Below are 14,662 nucleotides of genomic sequence, written 5' to 3'. Positions count from 1 at the left end.
AAGGAAAGGATAGGGTGATAGAGGATTGCTGAAGCATACTAACCCAATTTTATTAGCAGTTGATAAATAGAGGTCTGGAAGGTAAATCACTAGTGGGGAAGTAAATGAAATAAGGAGAGAAAGACATGGAGGGGAAGGAAGGAGGGAGGGCAGGGGAGGAGGTATGGGAGTTTTTAAACAACCTTAGCTGATTCAAACAATGTCAGTCTGGTTGTATGGGGATAAAAATAAAAACCTGCTCCAACTGCAATAAAAACAGTCCTAAATCATACCAGTTTAGGTACTGACCTATTTAGGTGCCTTAGACATACAGTGCCTTGTTCATGTGTTGCTTATTATTATTATTATTATTATTTGTATGAGTGAACAGGAGTGTGACTTCAGTAAATTCACTGTTGAATAGGTCAAATTCGTATTTTTCTCTGGATCTGTGTCTGTCAATTTCTCCCTCTCTTTCTCTAGACTAGAATGTATCTCTCTCTCTCACACACTATTTTTCCCCATCCCTATATTTGGTGCTTGTGGTAACATAATGTGTCCCACGTTGTGTCCCTATGTAGCTGTTGGGGTCCGTCGGTTCATAATGTCCAGGAACATTTTGTTGAAAAGCTACAAAACATCCACATGTGCACAGATTGCTTTTAGTCGTTCTTAAAACAACCGTAACAAACAAAAACACAGATCTGTTTAAATGTCATGTTCTCTAAAATCATTGTCTTCACGCTTAGTACTAATCAGAAAATACAAACTGGGTGGTTCGAGCCCTGGATGCTGATTGGCTGACAGCCGTGATATATCAGACCGTATACCACGGGTAAAACAAAACATTTATTTGTACTGTTGTAATTATGTTGGTAACCAGTTTATAATAGCAATAAGGCTCCTCAGGGGTTTGTGGTATATGGCCAATATACTGTACCACGGCTAAGGACTTTCTCCAGGCACTCCGTATTGTGTCGTGATTAAGAACATCCCTTATCAGTGGTATGTTGGTCATATACCACACCCCCTCGAGCCTTATTGCTTAAATATATCACTTGATGAAGTGACTTGGGAGTTTGTCATCTTGCACTATTGCAATTAGAACCCCAACAAGCATCTCTCAGCACTTTCTCAATTTGTTCTCTTCTTATCAAAGTTGCCTGCCTGCCAACCTCTTTTCAGACAGTGTATTGTTGAGTTAAATTTGCATCAAAATAATGACCCCGTAAAGTCTGAGCTGCTGCTTCCAAAGCTTCTACTAATTACATCTTGGTGGGTACAGTGCTGTATCCCAGACAACAATTTCACACACACATGCACGTGCGGATAGAGGGACACGCAAGCGCATACGCACAAATGCTCTCTCTCTCTCACACACACACACACACACTTCACTGTATTGTAAAGCACCAAGATATCCCTCGCCTCCAGGTGTTTGTGTCTGTGCACTGACAATTTTGCAGCTCTCCATTCCACTAGAGTGTGACATCACTTCATACATCTATATTTGGAAGTCTTTGTAATGGTAGATCTATATATGGAAGTCTTTGTAATGGTAGATCTATTTAAGGAAGTCTTTGTAATGGTAGATCTATTTAAGGAAGTCTTTGTAATGGTAGATCTATATGTGGATGTTTTTGTAATGGGTAATGGTATATCTATATTTGGAAGTCTTTAAAGGCTGTTTCCTGGCACTCTGTTTTGGGCCTAAAAACAGCCCTTAGCCATGTGTTATTCACGATAATCCATGGGTTCTCATCCCTAATTGTTTAAATGTTTCATTGATCTTTAGTCTCAAACCAGGTAAAATAAATACAAATTCGGATACAATTATTCCTGGTCCATCTGACTAATTGTCTTGTTACTGCTTAAAACAATGTTTCCAGCCACAGAACAGTCTTATTTAGCAACCTAGAATGAATTCTCTGCAAACAACCAAATGGTTCTGACCCACAATTTGCAAAAATAATAGTCTTGCGAGTCTATTTAAATCACTTTGAACTATTCATTGTTTCTGGCTTTAGAATGTGTCCCCAGACTACTCTGTTAATCTTACTCTGCTCTTGTTTGTTTCCAAATACACATTTCTACTTTGTAATTTGACTAATCGTCCTGAAACAATCTTTGTTGTCCAATCCCGTAGGAGGGTCTGACCCTAGTCTCTGCTGTTGACTTGGCCTGTTCCCCAAATTAAACACCTGTCCACTCATCCCACGCTTTCCTCTTCTCCATCCCTCTTTCCATTCTTCCTTCGCTTGATGCACACCCCAAAATTCTAACTCCAAACCCCCATCATCCCTCTCTCCTTCCATTTCCCCCCTCCTCTCCTCTCATCCACCCCAAACCTCCATCCACCACCGCATTACCCTTACAAATAATCACATTATCACAAAGACACCCGGTAGTAAACAGAGCGTGTATGCCTCCAATGAGTCGACACAAACAATGGCCTTATTATTATTTTAATGAAGATCTGTCACCACTGTGAAAGCCGTAAAAGCAGCGTACGTGTCATTTGTTAAACTCTCTGTAATTTGGCCCCAGCAGTGCCACAGGGGCCAGAGATGGCATAATTGAGCAAGAAATAAATGAATAAAGAATGAAAAAAAAAGCGTGAAAAGTATTATTTGGTGAATAAACAAAAAGCTTTTTAAGGGACTTGATTAGTCAAGCTCGTGTGATTAGGGGGGAATTGTAGGGTACAGTGATTAAAAGTGTTACTCCGGCAACTTCTCTTTTCTTCTGATTTCTTCCTTCCTTTTCTCCCCTTTATCTTTCCTCTGTAGAAATGTTCACTGGTTGTGAGGGTGGGTAGTGCCACTGTATTAATCACTACGTAGACAAACAGAGGCTAATGAGCAGGATTGGTTGGGTTATTTTCTAAATGTAGTCTGTTACTAGTTACCTGTCTGAAATTGAAATCAATTGTAATTCTTTTAATTACGCATACTCAGTACATGAACCTGATTACTTTCCCCTTAAGTGGCGAAGGTTAGTAGATTTTAGGATTTTAAACCTATCCCTAACCTTAACCACACTGCTAACCCTAATATCTCACCATAACCTTAAATTAAGACAAAAACACATTTTTATGGACAAGCATCAATCATCATGTCACTAGAATAAGACCCACTACATTTATTGTAAAGGAGGATCAAACTCATCACCTTGCACTTTCATCACCCTGTGATGTTCATCGTAATCTTTTTCATCTGTAGCCTAATAAACTACATGCTTTAGTAGTAGTAGTAGTGGGAGTACCACACATCATGTCATCGCTTGACAGCAACTTTACTTCAACAGGTTGGTTATTATATCAATATATGCACATACTGTATGGTGTTTCCACTGACATTTCTCACATTATTAACTTTACTGACACAAAACTATCCCACCTTGTCTCGCGTATTTTGTTTTGTTGACATTTTGAACGTTTACAGACAAATTATCTGTTTCCATCAGGCCGGTAGTGAAATATTTTATCCGAAATGTATTTTACTCGCATTAAAAGGTTAGATGGAAACCTGGTTAATAAGAACTGAAATGTGTAAAGTAATTTTTCGCAACAATCCTTCACTAATGTAAAAATGCAAATAGTCTGGGTATCCATTTGATTAGGTGTTCAGGAGTCTTATGCCTTGGGGGTAGAAGCTGTTCAGAAGCCTCTTGGACCTAGACTTGGCTCTCCGGTACCGCTTGCCGTGCGGTAGCAGAAAGAACAGTCCATGACTAGGGTGGCTCGAATCTTAGACAATTTTTAGGGCCTTCCTCTGACACTGCATGGTGTAGAGGTCCTGGATGGCAGGAAGCTTGTCCCCAGTGATGTACTGGGCCGTTTGCACTACCCTCTGTAGTGCCTTGCAGTCAGAGGTCGAGCAGTTGCCATACAAGGCAGTGATGCAACCATGCTCTCGATCGTGCAGCTGTAGAATCTTTTGAGGAACTGAGGACCCATGCCAAATCTTCAATCTCCTGAGGGGGAATAGGTTTTGTCATTCCCTCTTCAGGTCTGTCTTGGTGTGCTTGGACCATGATAGTTTGTTGGTGATGTGGACAGCAAGGAACTTGAATCTCTCAACCTGCTCCACTGCAGCCCCGTCGATGAGAAAGGGGGCATGCTCGGTCCTCTTTTTCCTGTAGTCCACAATCATTTCCTTTTTTCTTGATCAACTGTTATCTAATGTTATACATGGAATATGTAAAGAACTGTGGGGGTGGCAGGGTTTGTGTGCGGGCAGGCAGGCGTGCATGTCCGTGTGTTGATGTACGGAGAGAGGGCAGGTCTCGCGGACCTATGTCGCACCTGCTTCCATGGTGCTTCCCTTCAGTAACTGGACAGGTCAGCGCTCACAACCACATAGAAAAAGAGTGAGAAGAGAGATAAACAAGACAAGTGACACCGAAAACACATGAACGAATGACAACAGTCCTGCCACAGCACATCTAATGCCTGATCTTTTATGCATCACCCTGGGGGAATCTGGGCTTGTTTTCATCACGTCTGAGGCATTTCTAGGTCAGTGAGATGTGTTTCACACATAATTGCCTAGGAGGAAGGCAGGTCTGGGCTTCACACACTGAATTATACACCCTATGATGGCTTCCAGGGTATTGTCTATTTCAAGTCTTCTCTTATTAATCAAGACAGGTGTCTGTCATCATGACATGCAGAACTTTGGGCTGGACACTCACCTGTCTCGATTAATGAGAGAAGACTTAAAATAGACAAGATGGCAGAGTACACTTTTTTGGATTACTTCATGGAGCAAAACAAGTATTTATCTTAATAACTGAGCATTTTCTAAATTCAAACGGACACCCGGCAACTGGACACAGACATTTTAGGAGACTCCTGTTTCCACAAATCGAGGATGAAGACAGCATCGCCAAAGTTGGTGCTGATTCTATGCTACACTAAAAACAATATCAACTGTCAAGGCTCAGGCTAAGACCCAGATGCAGACACAGGAGGTGGATAGTACAGTTCTCAGAGTTTATTATAGAAGAAGCGGCAGGGAGAAGTCAAGGCAAGCAAATAGTTGTAATCTAAATCAGTCAGGCAGGTATTGGACGGCAAGCAGGGTCAGGACAGGCAGAAAGGTCAGTACTGGGAAAACTAGGAAAAAACAAAATTAGCGCACAGGGAATAAGCTGGTAGGACTTGACTGGACAAGACAACCTGGCAACGACAAATAGAAAAGACAGGTATGAATACACAGGGGATAATGGGTCGGGGATCGAAGACACCTGGTGGGGGGTTCGAGACAAGCACAAATACTGGTGAAACAGATTAGAATGTGACACCTATCCTCTAACTCCCAGTAATGGATACCAACACTCAGGTGAAATCGCATTATCTGGTGTAACAATCCGTGGCTACAGTTCTCTGCACTTTACTACACCTGACACACACAGATACACTGAACTGTAGTAATCTGTTCATACTGTATTTCTTGGTTACTTTACCACATAACATTCTTGTTGAATACCCAGTTCTTTTTGAGTTAGCATTAAGTATTGTACAGTCCCGTGTATTTTAGATTTTGACAAATAAACACTACTTGGAAATATCTGAACGTATATCATCTGTTTGATACTACATAGCCCTGTACGGCTTATAGAAATATCTTCTGTGAATCCATCAACTAAATTTCAAACAAATGTATTTATGTTTACATCAGCTGATGTCACAAAGTGCTGCACAGAAACCCAGCCTAAAACCCCAAACAGGCAATGCTGGTGTAGAAGCACAGTGGCTAGGAAAAACTCCCTAGAAAGGCCAGAACCTAGGAAGAAACATAGAGATGAACAAGGCTTGTCCTCTTCTGGCTGTGCCGGGTGGAGATTATAACAGAACATGGCCAAGATGCTCAAACGTTCATAGATGACCAGCAGGGTCAGATAATAATAATCACCGTGGTTGTAGAGGGTGCAACAAGTCAGCACCTCAGGAGTAAATGACAGTTGGATTTTCATAGCCAATTATTCAGCGTTAGAGACAGCAGGTGCGGTGGAGAGAGAGTCCAAAACAGCAGGTCCGGAACAAGGTAGAATGTCCAGTGAACAGGTCAGGGTTCCTTAGCCGCAGGCAGAACAGTTGAAACTGGAGCAGCAGAATGATCAGGTGGACTGGGGACAGCAAGGAGTCATCGGGCCAGGTAGTCCTGAGGCATGGTCCTAGGGCCCAGGTCCTCCGATAGAAGAGAAAGAGAAAGAGAGAGAGAGAGAAAAAAAGAGAGAGAATTAGAGGGAGCATACTTAAATTCACACAGGACACCGGATAAGACATGAAAAATATTCCAGATATAACCGACTGACCCTAGCCCCCCGACACATAAACTATTGCAGCATAAATACTGGTGGCAGAGAAAGGAGGGGTCGGATGACACTGTGGTCCTGTCCAACGATACCAACGGACAGGGCCAAACTGGCGGGATATAACTCCACCAACTTTTCCAAGGCACAGCCCCCACACCACTAGAGGGATATTTTCAACCAACAACCTACTACCCTGAGACAAGGCCAAGTAAAGCCCATGAAGACCTCCCCCACGGCACGAAGCCAAGGGGGGTGCCAACCCGGACAGGAAAATCACATCAGTGACTCAACCCACTCAAGTGACGTACCCCTCGGTCACAATCCATAAAGGCAGAACATTTTTGAAGATTGATAGAAGGTATCCATATTTATTTGATAGTGGTTCTACATGGTCTTATGCTGAGCCACACTGGCTGTGTTTAGACAGGCAGCCCAATTCTGCATTTTTTTTACACTAATTGGGCTTTTGACCAATCACATCAGATCAAATTCAGAACTGATAGAGTTGATCAAAATATTAATTTTAGTGAAACAAAATATCAGAGTTGGACTGCCTGTGTAAACGCAGCCATAGTCCTTTATCCGGCTTCGGTACACTGGTAATGGTGTTTTGGAATGGTGGGCTGTGGAAGCCTCTTTGTGCTTGTGGTCATTGGTCTTGGACTATCTGCTGTATATGGCCAACTGGATAAGACTCTGCCGGAAGTGTTGTAGAGCTCGTAGACCTTAACCACCAATTGTTTGTGCCACTTGCAGAATATTTGCTGGTACTGCACATCTCCTGGAAAGACATGGTTGTGGTATTACTACAAGTATTAATCGGAAGCATATTTAAGTTGCTGTGAATGACACACAGTTTCACTGCATTGCATTTAGAGGTCTCATTGTGTTAAATTGAAAAGCATGTATAAGGTTCTCGGTCAAGTTCATCCAGGGTGATTTAATATGAGAAACGTTCTTTCTTGGAACTGTCATATAAAAACGAGAGAGAGATAGGATAGGACATCTCCATGGTCTAAATGTCAATAATTATTATATAACATATTATATAACATGCCAGTCCTTTCATTTCATAGTCCCTTACATGTTATTAAAAGGATGTGACGAGAAAGGCAAATTGGAGTTGGAGGGCAGTAATAGTCTGCAGTGGGTTCAGTCTGTTTAGAATCTTTAGATTATCTTTAGAATCTATTTTGAAGTTTTTTTTGCCTGTCCCTATAGAAGAACCCATTGATGAACCGTTTTTTTGTTCCATGTAAAATCCTTTTACTTTCAGGTAGAACCCTACTGGGTTCCATGTAGAACCCTTTGGGGAAAGGGTTCTACATGGATCCCAAAAGAGTTCTACTTGGAACCAAAATTGTTTTTTACCTTTAACCAAAACCAGTTCTCCTATGGAGACAGCCGATGAACCCTTTTTTCTAAGAGTGTAGACCTTAGCAGCAGACACAGGGACACAAAGCCGACTAGCAGCAGGTCTCATTCAGCCGAGATGCTCTCCAAGTGATTTCCCGTCAGATATCATATCCACTGTCGAGGGGTCGGGAGATGGGAGGGAGGAAGTGTGTGGGGAAAGTGTACACTTTGTGTGTGTGTGTGTGTGTGTGTGTGTTTGTGTGTGTGTGTGTGTGTGTGTGTGTGGAGATACGTGAGGGTTACAAAGATGATGAATAAATTGGAACGAAAGACACAGAGAGAGAGACAGAAAGAGACAGAGTGAGAAAGATGAAGAAAGAGCGGTTGGCGGTAATGGAGGGATGGAGGTCTCAGGTGCACAACAGGAAATGAACATAAAAAAAACAAAAAAAACAGAAACAGATTGATAGGAATACTTGTCATATGAGCCTGCTGGTGTGCCTGACGGGAAATTAATAATGTATTTCTGTAAATTTGCCATGTTATTCTGACTGGGGATGAGATGCGGGCTACTGCTCTCTGTCTCTGCTGAGACTGGACCAGAGCAGAGCAGAGCAGTGAGGAATACTGATTAACCAACCTGAGATGGGGATGTAGACACACAGACATACAGGCACGCAGACATGCATGTACGTATGCACCCAGCACGCGGACACACAGGCACACGGGATGGCACATATACACAAACAGGCATTTGGAAATGCAAGTATGCATACAGGCAAATACACACATTCTGTACATACAAACAGACACACAAGGACACACACGCACATCACCTACAAGATTGTGAATGTTTGTGTGTTTACATGTCTTATTTTTCCTGTCTGCCACAGTGTAGATGTGTGTGTGTGTTCTCGGGAATACACACCGCCACAGGGTGTGTGCAGCAGTGAGGAATTGTGTGTTCTATAAAATACGCGTTTCTCTTAGTGTATTATTAGCCTGCTGTTCATAGACAACCTAACTAAAGCATCTTGCTGCTGGACCGGATCAATACCGCATTGATTTGCGAAGCATTACATATTTCCATGGGCTTGGAGACATGTTCAGACTTTATTACATAACAGGTAGATAACAGGCAGTTAAAAAGGGATCTAGGAAAGCAAATGATTTAATTCACCTCCATTATCACCATTACCCAGCTAATGAGATGGATTGCTAAGAACTGTCATTGCAGACCAATTTGAGGTGGATATTATCTATGTATTAACAGTTTAGTCAATTTGCAGGGAAGGTGTTAATGGTTAGTGTACCTCAGCTGTGAAGAGATTTTGCTGAACAGCACACATGCAACACACACATGCAAAACACACACGCACATGTAACAGATGTGAAATGGCTAGCTAGTTAGCGGTGGTGCGCGCTACTAGCATTTCAATCGGTGACGTCACTTGCTCTGAGACCTTGAAATAGTGGTTCCCCTTGCTCTGCAAGGGCTGCGGCTTTTGTGGAGCGATGGGTAATGATGCTTCGTGGGTGTCAGTTGTTGATGTGTGCAGAGGGTCCCTGGTTCGCGCCTGGGTAGGGGCGAGGGGACGGATTAAAGTTAAATTGGCCGCGGCTTTTGTGGAGCGATGGGTAACGATGCTTCGTGGGTGTCTGTTGTCTGTGTGCAGAGGGTCCCTGGTTCAAGCCCGGGTATGGGCGAGGGGACGGTCTAAAGTTATACTGTTACATTGATGCTGTTGACCCGGATCACTGGTTGCTGCGGAAAGAGGAGGAGGTCAAAAAGGGGGTGAGTGTAACAGATGTGAAATGGCTAGCTAGTTAGCGGTGGTGCGCACTACTAGCATTTCAATCGGTGACGTCACTTGCTCTGAGACCTTGAAGTAATGGTTCCCCTTGCTCTGCAAGGGCCGTGGCTTTTGTGGAGCGATGGGTAATGATGCTTCGAGGGTGACTGTTGACGTGTGCAGAGCGTCCCTGGTTCGCGCCCAGGTCGGGGCAAGGGGACGGACGTAAAGTCTATGCTGTTACACACATACACACACACCTTCCTATTATGAACTTGCAGATATTATCAATTATTTGTTTGTGTGTGTGTGTGTGTGTGTGTGTGTGTGTGTGTGTGTGTGTGTGCTCTAAAGCCACGACGTTCAGATCAATTTCATGGCTGGCTTCCTCTTGACGCTGGAGGTTTCTCACATATATCAGTCCCAATAGTGTAATCGCCACTCACCATGCTACCACGTCTGAACTCAATGGGTTTCCATATATCCACCACTAGACACACACACACACACACACACACACACACACATCCATTAAAAACACGCATGCACGCACGCACACACACACACACACACACACACACACCACATATTATGTTCCTCGTATGCAGTGAGCCTCACTGAGCTGATCCACAGATGATTGGACAGTATATACTGCATATTGGGCCAGTGTATTTTGAATTTCATTGAGAGAAGAGCCACTGTTCTGAAGGGATCTGGATAAATATATTTTGGTCTCAGCAAAGGCATCCTGAAGATGATGCACAGAGGGCTGCAGTGGTAATGACAGAGATATAGAGGGAGGGAAAGAGGGAGGGAAAGGGGGAAGGAGAGGGGAAGGAAGGAGCCATAGAGACAGACAGAGACACAGACAGACATGGGGAGAGGGGGAGAGAGAGGGGAGGAAGAAAGACCAGATGAGAGAGATGGGGGATAGGACATCTCCATGCTCTAAATGTCAAAAGTTATTGACATAACGTGCCAGTCCTTCCATTTCGTAGTCTCTTACATTTTATTAAAAGGATGAGTCAATCAAAAGTAGTGGGAGAGAGGCAGGTAGAGGGGAGGGAGGGGCCTATATATAGGCTCACTCACACATTCATTGAAGCCATTAAACACAGTGCCTTTAAAGCTTGACAGACCAAACAAGTTGAGCCAGAAGATCAAATACACTCAGTGTTACCAAGACCCAGCGAGGCGATTCAGGAGAGACATGTTTTTCTGATTGTTTTATTGACCCATATGTCATCCACAATCTTGTATTTTTACAATTAATGAAGGGGATTGTGTTCCTACCACCTACACACAGTGCTTGGTGAACGGACCAGAAAGCATCCGTCAAATATAACTGTAATGGGTACTCTAAGAATCAGGAAGCACGTACAGGGAGTCAATTCAATAAATAACAGAACAACACAAGAACCACGAGTCGTGTACAGACATGAATAACAGAAACAGAGTCAATAATGCCTGGGGAAAGAACCAAAGGGAGTGACAGATAGAGGGGAGGTAATCAGGAAGGTGATGGAGTCCAGGTGAGTCTCATGAGGCGCAGGTGCGCTTAACGTTGGAGGCAGGTGTGCTTAATAATGATTAAACTGGCGAGGTTGAGTGCCGGAAAGGGAGAGCGGGAGTAGATGTGATAACAATGCAAAAGTCAATCCCCTTTTTAGTCATAATGAGGATAATTAACTTTATCATTCTATTACAAGTGTAGAGGATTAAAACCCTGACATATCATGGAAATTGCCTTAAAATATATGAATATTTGAGAGGAAAGGTGCACAACCATAGGGCAGCTCTATAATAGTATCAGTATAGTTATTCTAAATCCCCTTAACTACCTTATCAGCCTTCTATCCATTGATTTAATTTCCCCTGCTACGCACAAAGTTTATTTCAATGTCACAAGTGAAATCATCCCTTGAAATACACAACTCGCAACTGGGAGCAATGTAGGTCAAATTACAATATGGGGCCTGTGTGTCTGGACTGTAAGGGAAAAAGTCATGGCTGATTGATTTGGTAATTAAAAGTGAGGGTTATACCAGGGAGCATTCCATGCTGAAAATGTCATTTAACTCTTTACAGTAACTGCGTGCATTCCAGGATCTGCATTTCTCACTCGCTCTCTCTCTCTCTTTCACCCTCTTTCTCTCTCTCTCTTTTCTCTCTCTCTCTGTCTCTTGCTCTCTCTCTCTCCAACCTACACCTCCCCACTCTACGCCAAATCAGATGATTGGATGGTTTGGTATCAAAGTGAGACCTTGGCGGTGATGCCGTCACATTCAGTTTATAATGAGCACCTTTGCTACCCTTTTCAGGGCCATCGATTGCATCGGAGAAACGTCATCTTGCCCCGACAAAGAAGTGGCGGCTCGCTCACGCAACAGAACAGCTCTCCTTCAAGTGCCTGTAATTATAACTGACCTTGACAGACCACTGTTCTGCAGGGCCAGAAAGAAAGGAGACAATCTGTTTCTTTCAGTCTCATTTATCTCTCCTTTTCTTTACTTTCTTCTCCCCTCTCTTTAGCTCTTTCTCCTCTCCTCTCCTTTCTTCTCCCCTCTGCTTTCTTCTCTCTCTCTTTCTCCTCTTATCTTCTCTCTCTTTCTCGCTCTCTACCTAGTTTTCATGTTGTAGCAAGCAGAAACAATTATTTCAGCTATTAAATATTGTCTCGCAAATGTTCCTGCTTTCTGTGATAGAGACGTCACAATTATTTCCCTGGTTCTGATTTTACCTTAGTTTTTCCTGCTCGGAGACAAAGAGAAACATGTATTGAACTCAAAGGTATTTTAAGTGTGACTCCTACACAGTACATCAGGTTGTAAGGGGTCCGGACTGGCGGCAGAGAAGTCAGGCGCAGGAGAGCAAAAACTATGTTACAACGGCACAGTTTAATAATAAAAATCACCGTAAACAGAACAATCAATACAATGGGTAAAAAAAAAACGTTGCACACCAGAATAACGAGCACAATCACTTACAATAAACAATTCCGGACAAGGACATGGGGGAGAACAGAGGGTTAAATACACAACATGCAATGATGGAATTGAAACCTGGTGTGTGGGAAGACAAGACAAAACAAATGGAAAATGAAAAATGGATCAATGATGGCAAGAAGATCGGCGACGCCGACCGCCGAACGACCGCCCAACCAAGGAGAGGAACCAACTTCGGCGGAAGTCGTGACACAGGTTTTGCTTTGATTACATGCATTCATGATGATCCAACTTCTCTTGAAAGGAACTAAAGGAGCTAAAGGAGATACATACAGCGGCATACTGAATGATTGTTGGCATATAATCTTCTAATAAGAAAGAAGGAATATTTACAGTACATGAGGACTTGGTCTGTCAGCACTGGTCTACCGCTGGGTCTTTGAGTCTTGATGAGAGTGGATTAGTGAGGTGACTGTAGGATAAATACTAATCAGTGTGTATAACATAATGCATTGAATAATTCATCCATCTATATGTAGCCAATGGGAAATAGCTAACTACTATCTGTGCGCTAGTAGTTTGAAACAGTGATGTTTTGCAGTGAGACCTAGACATAGTTGATATACATGTTACACATACAGTACCAGTCACAAGTTTTAGAACACATACTCATTCGAATATTTTTCTTTATTTTTACTATTTTCTACATTGTAGAATAATAGTGAAGACATCAAAACGATAAAATAACACATATGGAAACATGTAGTAACCAAAATGTATGTTATATTTGAGATTCTTCAAAGTAGCCAACCTTTGCATTGATGTCAGCTTTGAACACTCTTGGTATCCTCTCAACCAGCTTCATGAGGTATTTGACAGCTGTGCCTAGTTAAACTTGATTTGTGGAATTTCTTTCCTTTTTAATGCAATTGAGCCAATCAGTTGTGTTGTGACAAGGTAGGGGTGGTATACAGAAGATAGCCCTATTTGGTTAAAGTCCATACTATGGCAAGAACAGCTCAAATAAGCAAAGAGAAATGACAGACAATCATTAATTTAAGATATTCAAGAACCTTTAAAGTTTCTTGAAGTGCAGTCGCAAAAATCATCAAGCACTATAATGAAACTGGCTCTCATGAGGACCGCCACAGGAAAGGAAGACCCAGAGTAACCTCTGCTGCAGAGGATACGTTCATTAGAGTTAGCAGCCTCAGAAATTCAGGTCCAAATAAATGTTTCACAGGGTTCCAGTAACAGACATCTCAACTTCAACTGTTCAGATGAGACTGTGTGAATCAGGCCTTCATGGTTGAATTTCTGCAAAGAAACCACTAGTAAAAGACACCAATAAGAAGAAGAGACTTGCTTGGGCCAAGAAACATGAGCAATGGACATTAGACCCGTGGAAATCTGTCCTTTGGTCTGATGAGTCCAATTTTGAGCTTTGGAGGAGTAGGTGTGATGGTGTGGGGGTGCTTTGCTGTGCCGTGACTTATTTAGATTTCAAGGCACACTTAGCCATGCTGATTAACACTGCATTCTGCAGCGATACGCCATCCCTTCTGGTTTGCGCTGTGGGACGATAATTTTTTTATCAACAGGACAATGACCCACCACACCTCCAGGATGTGCAAGGGCTATTTGACCAAGAATGAAAGTAACGGAGTGCTGCATCAAATGACCTGGCCTCCATAATCACCTGATCCCAACCCAGATGGTTTGGGATGAGTTGGCCCTTAGAGTGAAGGAAAAGCAGTCAACAACTGCTCAGCTTATGTGGGAACTCCTCCAAGACTGTTGGAAAAGCATTCCAGGTAAAGCTGGTTGAGAGAATGCCAAGAGTGTGCTAAGCTGTCATCATGGAAAAGGGTGGCTACTTTGAAGATTTTCAAATATACATTATATTTTGATTTGTTTTACACTTTTTTGGTTACTACATGATTCCATATGTGTTATTTCATAGTTTTGATGTCTTAACTATTATCATACAATGTAGAAAATAGTAAAAATAAAGAAAAACCCTTGAATGAGTATGTGTGTTCAAGCTTTTGACTGGTATTGTGCATTAACTCAAGGGAGAACAATGAAGGAGGAAATATGTTTTTTTTTCTTCAAAGTTACCTTCAAGGCACTCATAGGGTTTCTTTGCTGTTTGCTCAGATCCTTGTCACTTCTACTTTAGTTGTGAGAAAGGGGCGAAAGAATAGAAGCGAAAAGAGAAGGAAAAGACAGGAAAGGGAATGTAGAGATTGTGTAATTGAAGCAGGG

The 14,662-nt window shown here is 42.5% G+C and overlaps 1 long non-coding RNA gene across 1 annotated transcript in view; it reads left to right on the top strand.

Moving 5' to 3' along the window:
- Positions 1–14,662, top strand: part of LOC149975618 (uncharacterized) — a 113,687-nt gene that overhangs the window by 55,190 nt on the left and 43,835 nt on the right. The gene's annotated exons all lie outside the window — the stretch shown is intronic.

The sequence above is a fragment of the Oncorhynchus mykiss genome, chromosome 18, assembly GCF_057628025.1.
Source record: "Oncorhynchus mykiss isolate SJ-2025 chromosome 18, ASM5762802v1, whole genome shotgun sequence".
In the NCBI taxonomy this organism is placed as follows: domain Eukaryota; kingdom Metazoa; phylum Chordata; class Actinopteri; order Salmoniformes; family Salmonidae; genus Oncorhynchus; species Oncorhynchus mykiss.
The sequence above is the reverse complement of the archived record's forward strand: the minus strand, read 5'-3'. Positions and strand labels throughout refer to the sequence as shown.